Raw genomic sequence first — 9,808 nt, 5'->3', positions numbered from 1 at the left:
CAGATTTCTTATCCTATCACATCATTGCAGAAGAAAGGTAAGAAGTTTGAATGGACAAAGGAGTGTGAGGCTAGTTTTGAGTAGCTTAAGAAGTTGTTGACACATGAACCAATGTTAAATATTGTAGACCCAAACAAAGAGTTTTTAGTATGCAAAAATGCTTGCAAGAGAGGACTTGGTGGAGTCCTTATGCAAGATGGATAGGTGGTATGCTATGAGTCACAAAAACTGAATGAGCACAAGCAGAACTATCCCACACATGATCTTGAGTTGGTAGCGATTATACATGCATTGAATATGTGGATACATTATCTTTTCAGTAGGAGGTTTACATTGATGATTGGTGACAGTGGTTTGCAATATCTATTTGACCAACTAAATCTAAATGGTAGGAAGGCTCGGTGGTTGGCTACGATCAGTGAGTTTGATTTCGAGATTAGATATATCAAAGGTAAAGAGAGTAGGGTGGAAGATGCTTTTAGCAGGCAGATAAATTTAAATCACTTAGCACCTATGAGCTCCTATGGGACAGACTTACATGATATGATCTTGCAGGCAGGCCAGCAGGACCTCAAATATATCAGGAGATTATGCACATGTTGTATCAAAGTACTGGTGTAGGTACACGATATAGTAAAAGTGAAGGTACAGGTCATAGTATAGGTATAAGCATAGGTACATATAATGGTACAGGTACACGCACAGGTGCATGTGCATAGGATCTGGACTATATCCTTAGAGCAGATGGATTGGTTAGGTTCAGAGACAGGATATATGTGCCAAACAATAGTGAGCTCAAGAAGGTGATCTTGAGGGAGTTTCTTGAGAAACCATATTTGGGTCACCCAAGTTATGAGAAGACGCTGACAACAGTGAAGAGATTTTGTTATTGGCTGAATGTGAAGAGGGATGTAGGAGAGTTTGTGGATAGGTGTTTTAATTGTCATCTTTTGATGGAGAGTGTAAAAACCCAGGTGGACTACTACAGTTGTTTGTGATTCCAGAGTGGAAATGGGAAGTAATTTCCACATACTTCATCATAGGTTTGCCAAGGATAGTGAGATAACATGATTCCATCATGGTTATTATGGACATGTTGACAAAGGTTGCACATTTCATTCCATTGAAGTCTACATTCTCAGCTAGCGATGTAGCACAGGTATTCATCAGAGATGTGGTCAGATTGCATGGTGTTCAACAGAATATTGTGTTAGATAGGGATGAGAAGTTCACATCCGTGTTTTCGAAGGAGTTCTTTTCCGGCTTGGGAACAGAATTGGCCTTCAATATATCTTATCATCCACAGACAGATGGAAAAACATAGAGGGTCAACAGGATATTGGAGGAAATGTTGAGGATGTATGTGATGCATCAACAATGGAGGAGGGAAGAGTACCGTCCACTAATAGAGTTTTCTTACAACAATGAGTATTAGGAATCTCTAGGGATGAGCTTGTTTGAGGCATTGTATGGGAAAAGTTGCAATAATCATCTCGGTTGGAGTGATCCAATTAGAAGGGTGTTGATTGGACCGGACATGTTGGCAGACATGGAACATGAAATGTAGGTGATCAAGAAGAATCTAAAGGAAGGAGAGGATATGTAGAAGAGTTATATAGATTGGGACAAGTTATTCAAGGAGTTCTAGGTTGGGGAACATATGTACTTGCATATCAAACTGAAGAAGAGCTCCTTATGTATTGGATCATGTGCCAAGATGGCACCATGATTTTGTGGACCCTTCAGTATTCTTGAGAGGATTGGGATAGTAGTAGATCGACTTGCACTGCCTTTGATAGTGAAATTCCATGATATTTTCCATTTGTCATTTCTTAAGAAGTATGTTAAATACGTTGATCATGTGATTGACTGGTCTATATTGTAGGTGGAACTAGATGGATAATTATAGTTGGAGCCTTAATGTATATTACAGAAAAAGGTGCCTATGCTACGAAACCAAGCAATCGATCAAGTTAAAGTGCAAGGAAAGAACTTTTGGCCTAATGAAGCTACACAGGAGATGGCGAATAAAATGTAGGCTATGCATCATTCCTTGTTTGCAGGTTGAGGCAAAGCAGTTTTGTTGTGGTGTTTGTATATGTCTTGGTATATGTCTTAGTATATGTTTTCGTATATTTTTTGGTGATGTTGCTATATGTACATATGTATATGGATGTAAATACTTCCATGAGCTATGTTATAAAGCTCCAATAAGTGATATGGGTGTCATTTCATTATGATGTTATATTTGTTATGTTTTCATGTTGGTTTTATTCTCAACAAATTGATCATTGTAAATATTGCATCGAGCTAAGTTAGAAAGCTCCATCGACAATATATTTTTATTACAGAAGTTTTGTGGTTATAGGTGTTTTGGAACACCGAGGACAGTGTTCCCCCAAAGGGGAGGGTTATGTAATGACCTTGATGAAAATTCCATGTAATAAAAGTTAATAGAGGCAAAATAATAACCATGGTTTATGGGATACTTATTCCAAGTTGAATGTTAGGCAAGACATATTAGTGTGGGTGTTCATTTGGTTATTAATGGCTAAGGAAATTGGCAAAGGAAATGGCTAAGTCTTTGGAAAGGAAAAATGGCATTTTTGGCACAATTATTTATGAAAATAATGAAATTAGGAGAAAAGGGAGGTGGAAGGTCATCGGTTGCATGTGAGGACGAAAATTAAGTAAAATAATGGAAAATGAAGAAAATAGAGGCCTCATTCATAAACATGCTTATGAGGATCAGTTGGTAACCTTTTTGTCAGCTCACTTTTGGAGCTCTCCCATTATTCTCTCTCTCTCTCACACTCTTGGATACTTAGAGTTTTCTTGGAGCACTCCTGGAGGGTGTGGCATATTTTGATTTTTGGAGAAAGAAGGCAAAGGAAGAGTAGGAATGTGTAAGAGGATAATGAGATGAGTAGCTAGAGTACTTTTTCTTGCAAGTACCGAGTTACATGTATGTTTTCCTCACTAGTTTTGGCATGCATGGCATATGCATGTGATTTATTGGTCATGGTCTATCACTTACATGGAGGATTTCCTGGATTGACAGTGGATTGCCCAAGCTTTCCATTTCCTGGATATCCATGGAGGTTGTGGGTTTATTTCCTTATTTGTTTTGGTTGGTTCTCATGTTCCTTAGCTTGGGTTGATTTATTTCTTCCTCGAATCCCTGGTTAGACAAACTTTCTGGAAGCCCTGTAACATCTTGGGTTGAGTTACTAGTCCTAGAAGCCTTGGTTGGAAAAATGCTCTGGAAGCCCTTGGTGGCTTGAGTTACTAGTTCTGGAAGCCTTGGCTGGACAAACACTCTGGAAGCCCAGTGGAAGATGGGGGTTGAGTTACTAGTCGCGGAAGCCTTGCTTGGAACAAATTCTATGGAGCCTTAGAAGTCTTGGATAGAGACCAATCTGATGATGGTTTTGTGATGTCTGATTGTAAGGCGGAATCACTATTTGATGGGTTGAGGTGGTTGGCCTCTAGAAGCCATGAATGGTTTTGGATTGATGTGCTTTATGAGATCCCACATTCATGCTTAGAATATGGCACGACGGTGAATGGATGAAGAGGGATTTGGCTCAACCATTCTATGGTCAGGTGGAACGTGGAAGTCCCATCCCGGGTTTGGATTTTGCACCATCGATATCAAGTTATTTCTCATTCTATTTTCATGAGTATTATACTGGTTTATATGTGGATCATATGACTGTGATTCATTGGTATTTTTGTTCATATTATGTTGGTTATATATATGTTTTATGACAGTATATATGTATGAATCTCATCACTTTCTTACTTGTGAATGAATGAATAATGTATCTATGACCTAGTGGATGAAATGGAAGTTGATGTGTTGAGGCATCAATTCTTCTTAGCAATTCTCAGCTAAATATGAGACCCCTATGCTTAGATATGTTATTTACACCTATATATTACATATTGGTGATATGTTTGATGAAATGCTTGTCATGGCTAGTAGGGGTCCAGTCAAGGTCGTATTTATGTGATAGCATTTGTACTACATTTTCTCAGTTATTTTAACATTTTGAAGATGTCATTCATTTATGGGCAGTGACCAGGGATTTGGGCTTGAAAAAGTGGCTCAAATCCTAGGGACGTGTTGTGGCCAGCAACACCCCCCCTTATTAAATTAAGTATCAACCATGATACTGAATGAATGGGGACCCTTAGTTAATTTTTAGGAAAAGCAAGAGTTTCTTTTTGAAGTCACAATCATACGCTTAGAAAAAACCTCTTGGATATTTTAAGCCTAAGTCTATGATAAAAGAGAAAACCTTTAAGGTCGCACTGCAAAAGGATAGGAAACACCTTCATTTCCCTTTTTATGCGCACCATCCTCGTGTTAATAATGACATCGCATCGCAAAATAGTAATGCTCATAAAGAAAAACTTAAAGATTCGCCAATCTGCGATAACGCCGATCGCTAGATCGCATATCGCAGAAATGAGCCAGGCAATATTTGGTAAACATCAAATTTCTATGATCTGCGATATTGCGATCGCTGCCATGCCACATCCATGTGATTTGCGATGATGCGATTAGCGATCGCGCGACATGCGAGATTACATCAGCAAATCATAAATCACTTTGGTACGAATCCTTCGGGCGCGCCATTCAAAGAAAAAACCACTTACTATAATCTGACCCGAAATCATGCGCTTTTAATGATAGTAAATGAATTAGTTGTTATTTATTAAATGGATTAAAGACGCGTGCCTTGGTAGAGATTTGCTTCACGTAAGGTGGCATATTTGATTTATCTGTTGCATTTAAAACTCTCCCATCACCTTTCTGGATCAGTCATTTCCATTTCACTCGTAATCTGCAGGAACAAAACGCTAAGACATCTCAGACAGAAACACAAAGAGAAAAGGGAAAGAAAAATAAAGCTCAAAGCTCCGAAGCGAGGGAGAAGACCAAGGAGATGGCGCCCCTGTACACAGACACAGCCTGTAACAAAGGCGCAGGGATATCAACATGGGAAGGCATGTACATGCTGCTAGAGGAAGAAAAGCCTACAATAACGAAGGTGACTGCTGTCGCGGGTGCACCACGCTATTCTGAGGCATCCTTGGAGGACCTAGCATGTTCATTCCTTCACAGAATAGCGGCAAGACCCAAAATTCTACCATACACAGATATGATCAAGTGGATACTGGATGATGCAGAATTAAAAAATAGACAATTCAAAATTCATGGACATGGGCTCGTGGGATCGTTTGTTGCGCAATATTTGAAGCTTATGTATCATCTTCCTGAACCGCAAGCGACCTATAATGCACAATTTGTTAAGAAGTTCGCGGCGGAGAATCCAGATCTATCAGACACCACTAAAGAATGATCTAGAAGAGACAAGCCACTAAAAAAGGATAAAAATGGTATCTACAGCACTGGTTCCCTCACCTCTCCATATTGTTTGGCTACGGCCATGCACTGTAGGTTATTTGGGATGCTGGATATCAACAAGTTTTCATCTGAATGGCTGACATTAATTGATGCTGCCACTAACGCCGACATCCTAGATTGGGCCAAAATCCTTTCTGATACTCTATACACGGCTGTTCTCAATTACCAGTCTAAGAGATCCTTGTCTCAAAGGGCCTATCCTCCTTTTTACCTGTCTGCCTATATTATGGATTCTATTTTTCTTGTATTTGAATTCCCTATTATGGGTTGGAAATGGACTACCCAAGACCCACTGCCCATCCATGTTTATCATAAGGTCTTATGGGATTCCCAGTTTACCCCTCACTTTTACCAGTTTTGCCATGGGCTTATTTTGCCACTATATAGAATGATATATGATAAGGACCCCCCAAGGTGCTCTTCCGAGGCCCAAATTGACATCATCCCCATCGCGAGATGGTTTGGGGAAGAATGGTTTACTTACATTAGAGTTTTTGGAAGCACTGTACCTCCACATGTCCTACCCCTATATGTCCTTGATAAACTTTTGGCCCGGGAAATCGCTTATCAAACCTGTTCTGAAGGCGGCCTGACCAAAGGCCTAAAGGACAAGAAGAAGGCCATATGGCCTCAATTTCCCGTAACTTGTGCGGCCTTCTCTTTGTTCAATGTAGGACACGCTTTTGGCGAAGTGGAGAATGTGACGTGTCTTCAATTATTTAAGTTCCCAGCGAGGCCATTCGACCCAAATGATGTGGCCCAAGAATTCACAACGAACGTCAAGATAAGAGTGTTCTCTAGAAAGAAAGATCCGTTTGATGATCTGTTTCAAAGTAAAAGTTCGCTCAAAGAAATTTTGCGGGAAGCTCAGTCGAGGTTGTCTCCAGATGACCTCCAAAAATTCATGTTATACAGAGAAAGAAGGCTGGCCAGTATTCCACTAGAGAGGCTGCGACTACCTACTAGAGAACCAACTCCAAGCATCAGCCTCAGTGAAAACTCCAGCACTTCCAGATCTAAGTCCAACGCCGCGCAAGAAGTATCTGAGCATCCTGAAGAGTCTGTTCACGAACAAGGAAAAAACGAAGAAACAACCAAAGACACAACTCAGTCAAGTGTAATGTCTCAACAGCAACTTATCGCCTCACCACCAAGAGATGTCCCCCTCCTATCATCGAAGCACCGCTTGTCACGATAGAGCTAGATAAAGAGTGGGAAACCTTCAATGAATTGATCAATCTTGAAGGGCAAGTCCCGAAAACACCTGTGAATAATACACAGGTGGTGCAAGAAGTCATTTCGACCATGGTCAGTAGTGCCACAGAAGCTGAACACCTTCCTATCGCTCCAACCTCAGAACTTCTACTTAACGTAGAAGAAATTCCCCCACTGGATGTATTCTATAGTCCCCAACACAAAGCAGTTGTAAGGAGACAGAGAAAGAAAAGAAAGCTTGAAAATACACTGCCTCAAGAGGCTGAACGTTTGGACGTCTTATGGAAAGACCCCAATAATAATCCGACTGAAAATCTTACGAAGCTGTCTCAGATTGCAGGAGCGTATGCTTCTGCAACTATTGATAAGGCCTCTGAAGTTCATCAAGTATTAAAGGAACAAGAAAATCATATACAACTGCTACAACAATAGTTGCAACAAGCCAACGCGAACACTGAAGCTTCCAGACAGCTTGAAAAGCTACAGGAAGACTTTCAACGGATGTAGATAGGCTATCAAAGGAGTCTCGAAGAAAAAGAAAAACAATTGCAAACTTTGCAAGAAACGCATAAAGATGAGCCTAAGCTGGCAGAGTTTATCTCAGAATCTATCGGCTTGAACGAGCAACTACTGCAGCAACAGGAAGAGTTGGGACGTAAAATATCACAGTGGAGTCACTATTGTGTGCTGAGCGACAAAATCACCAGTCAAGTGGTGGATTTGTGGAGCAACTATGACCAGAACGACAAGAGGGTGATAGAATATTTGACTTGGCAAGATGATGAGGAAGGGAAAAGAGCAGGTGCACCCAGGATTAATGAAAATCATAAAGAGTTGCTCTTTAATAAATGGGACGATCAAATCACGCGGGCAGAGCAAGCAGTAGAGACAGCAGCGACACAGGAAAGCATTCTTATCGACTGTGTAAATGAGAATTTACACAGGGAAAATTTAATTGCAGAGACCACCCCAGGGTACCTACCAAACAAGTTGCAACTGGAAACAGAATGGAGGTAGAAAGCACAGGCAAAAGGGAAGGCAATCCAAGCATTGGTTAGGCTGAATTGGGAATGTTACTGGACGTATTTGGTTAAACCGCACAGCCAATGGATGACGATGAAATGCATTACAAACGCAGCCGAGAAGTTAGCGCCAGCTCTCATAGATGCTGTTTTTGCAGCCCAGCTCAGTGCAGAAATCAGTGAGCCGACACTTCTCAAGCCTATGCTGGACACTTGCAACTTTAAAGACCAAGCTCATAAGTGATTTCATTTAGAATGTTGTTTTTTCTCTTTTTACTAGATTAGAAAAAGGACGGTCATTTGAAAACCGTATCCTAAAATTTTGTAATGATACTATTATTAGAATTAGGAAGTAGTATTTTAACCCTTCTCATTGCATTGGAGAAGCGTCCAGAAATTTGTCAAAAACTTGTCCTCGGAACATGCACTTCTGCACCCTCAGAGGAGGTTTTGATGAATGGAAGGATCGAGATTTATTTATGTTTGCATTTTAATGTCTGCTACTGATGTTGCACTTCTGTACTCTTAGTAGATGTTAGAAGTAAGTAGAGATAAATCATTATTGCTTGAGGTTTATGAGTGAAAATCAGTCATAAATGGTACTTTTATCTCTTGACGAATTTCTGCTTATATTCTTAGAGTGATATGCAGTTTTAGTTGTTTATATGTTGATGTATGAATGTCTGGGTTACCATTTGGCACTTCTGTACGGTGGAATCATTTGTTTGTGCTTGACATATGAATAACTTATTATGCGATATGCTGTTCACAACTGTTTTGCCTAACTTTTTATGCAGAATGGTTCATCTTAATTGGTTTATATTCTTATGATAGCTGAATGATCTTTATTACCGGTTATTGTTCGAAATCTTTTTAGATCGCATAATAGAAGAGATATATCTCAGGTTAGCGTAGATTAAATGTGTTGTTTTCATTAGATTACAATAGGATAGAGTCAGTTCACAAGTTAGATTTGAGTTAGCTCTAAAATACTTCTCGAATCAGCATAATCAAACTCTACACACACACATCCTTTAGATTGGGAAGTTGGTCCCATTATCCCCAGTCCGACCCGCTGCACCAAACGGGTAAGGAGCTGCCAACCAGGTTCCGGACCGAGTGGGTATCCCCCTTGTTGTTGACCCGATTTTCGGGCCCTCAACATATTTGGCACTAGAAGGAGGGCATGAGCATAGTGTCTGTTGGAATGTTTTCCAAATTATAAAGCTTGAAACAGGATGGCTGCTCATAGAATTCCTATTTGGAGTTGCATCCATGTTCCTACCTCTTCCAACACTCCACCAGATGTGGTAAGGCTCTTGTCTTAGGTAAAATTCAACGGTAAGAATAATTCTTCTGCATTTGATCATGCCCTTCTGTTCATTCAAAAAGTTTCAAGTTCTGATATTCAGAGAATTGATGAAGGCGTTTTGTGCAGAATTTTTACTCTTACATTCACAGCGGAAGCTAGAAAATGGTGCAGAACCCTCCCAGTTGCATCAATCCACAGCTGGGACCAATTCGTCAAGACTTTCATTTTGGAATTTGATTGTTATGACTACGACCAGGTGTATGATGAAATTGACTATCTACGGAAGCAAGATGAACCAGTAAGGGATTTTAATATGTGATTTCATCTTAAATGCCTAAAGTATGATCTTGAGAGTGAGCTCACGGACGAAGAATCTTCATATTATGATGAGTTTTCCCTACCTCCTATGTTTGATCAAGCAAAAATTAGTTCAACCTTTGTTTCATTTTCTTTTAAAATGAATGAGCATTTCAAGTCAAATACACAAATCATCCGTAATGAAGAAAATCTGCAAAGCCTAGGAGTCATGCATGCTCTAATGCCAGAGAACAAAAATGAAAATACTGAAAGAGAAACTACCTTGGAACCAGAAGATGACTCTGACACAAAGTCAGACAATATCATTACGAATCAACGAATGCAGATGCCAAGGTTAGAACAGCGAACTATTTCTCTTTCAAAAAGTATCAGCGCACAAAGGTATGATCTAAAACCCGATGTTTATGATGGATCTGATGAACAAAGTTTTTTTTATGATGTTTTCAAATGCATTATTCCAGATTCACATTTTTCTCTTTATCCCGATGTTTTTAGTGATGACAA

This window comes from Pinus tabuliformis, chromosome 5_2 (genome assembly GCF_031772625.1).
Source record: "Pinus tabuliformis cultivar Carrire ecotype Pingquan chromosome 5_2, CPIR1, whole genome shotgun sequence".
Taxonomy (NCBI): domain Eukaryota; kingdom Viridiplantae; phylum Streptophyta; class Pinopsida; order Pinales; family Pinaceae; genus Pinus; species Pinus tabuliformis.
This window is presented reverse-complemented; position numbering follows the sequence as displayed.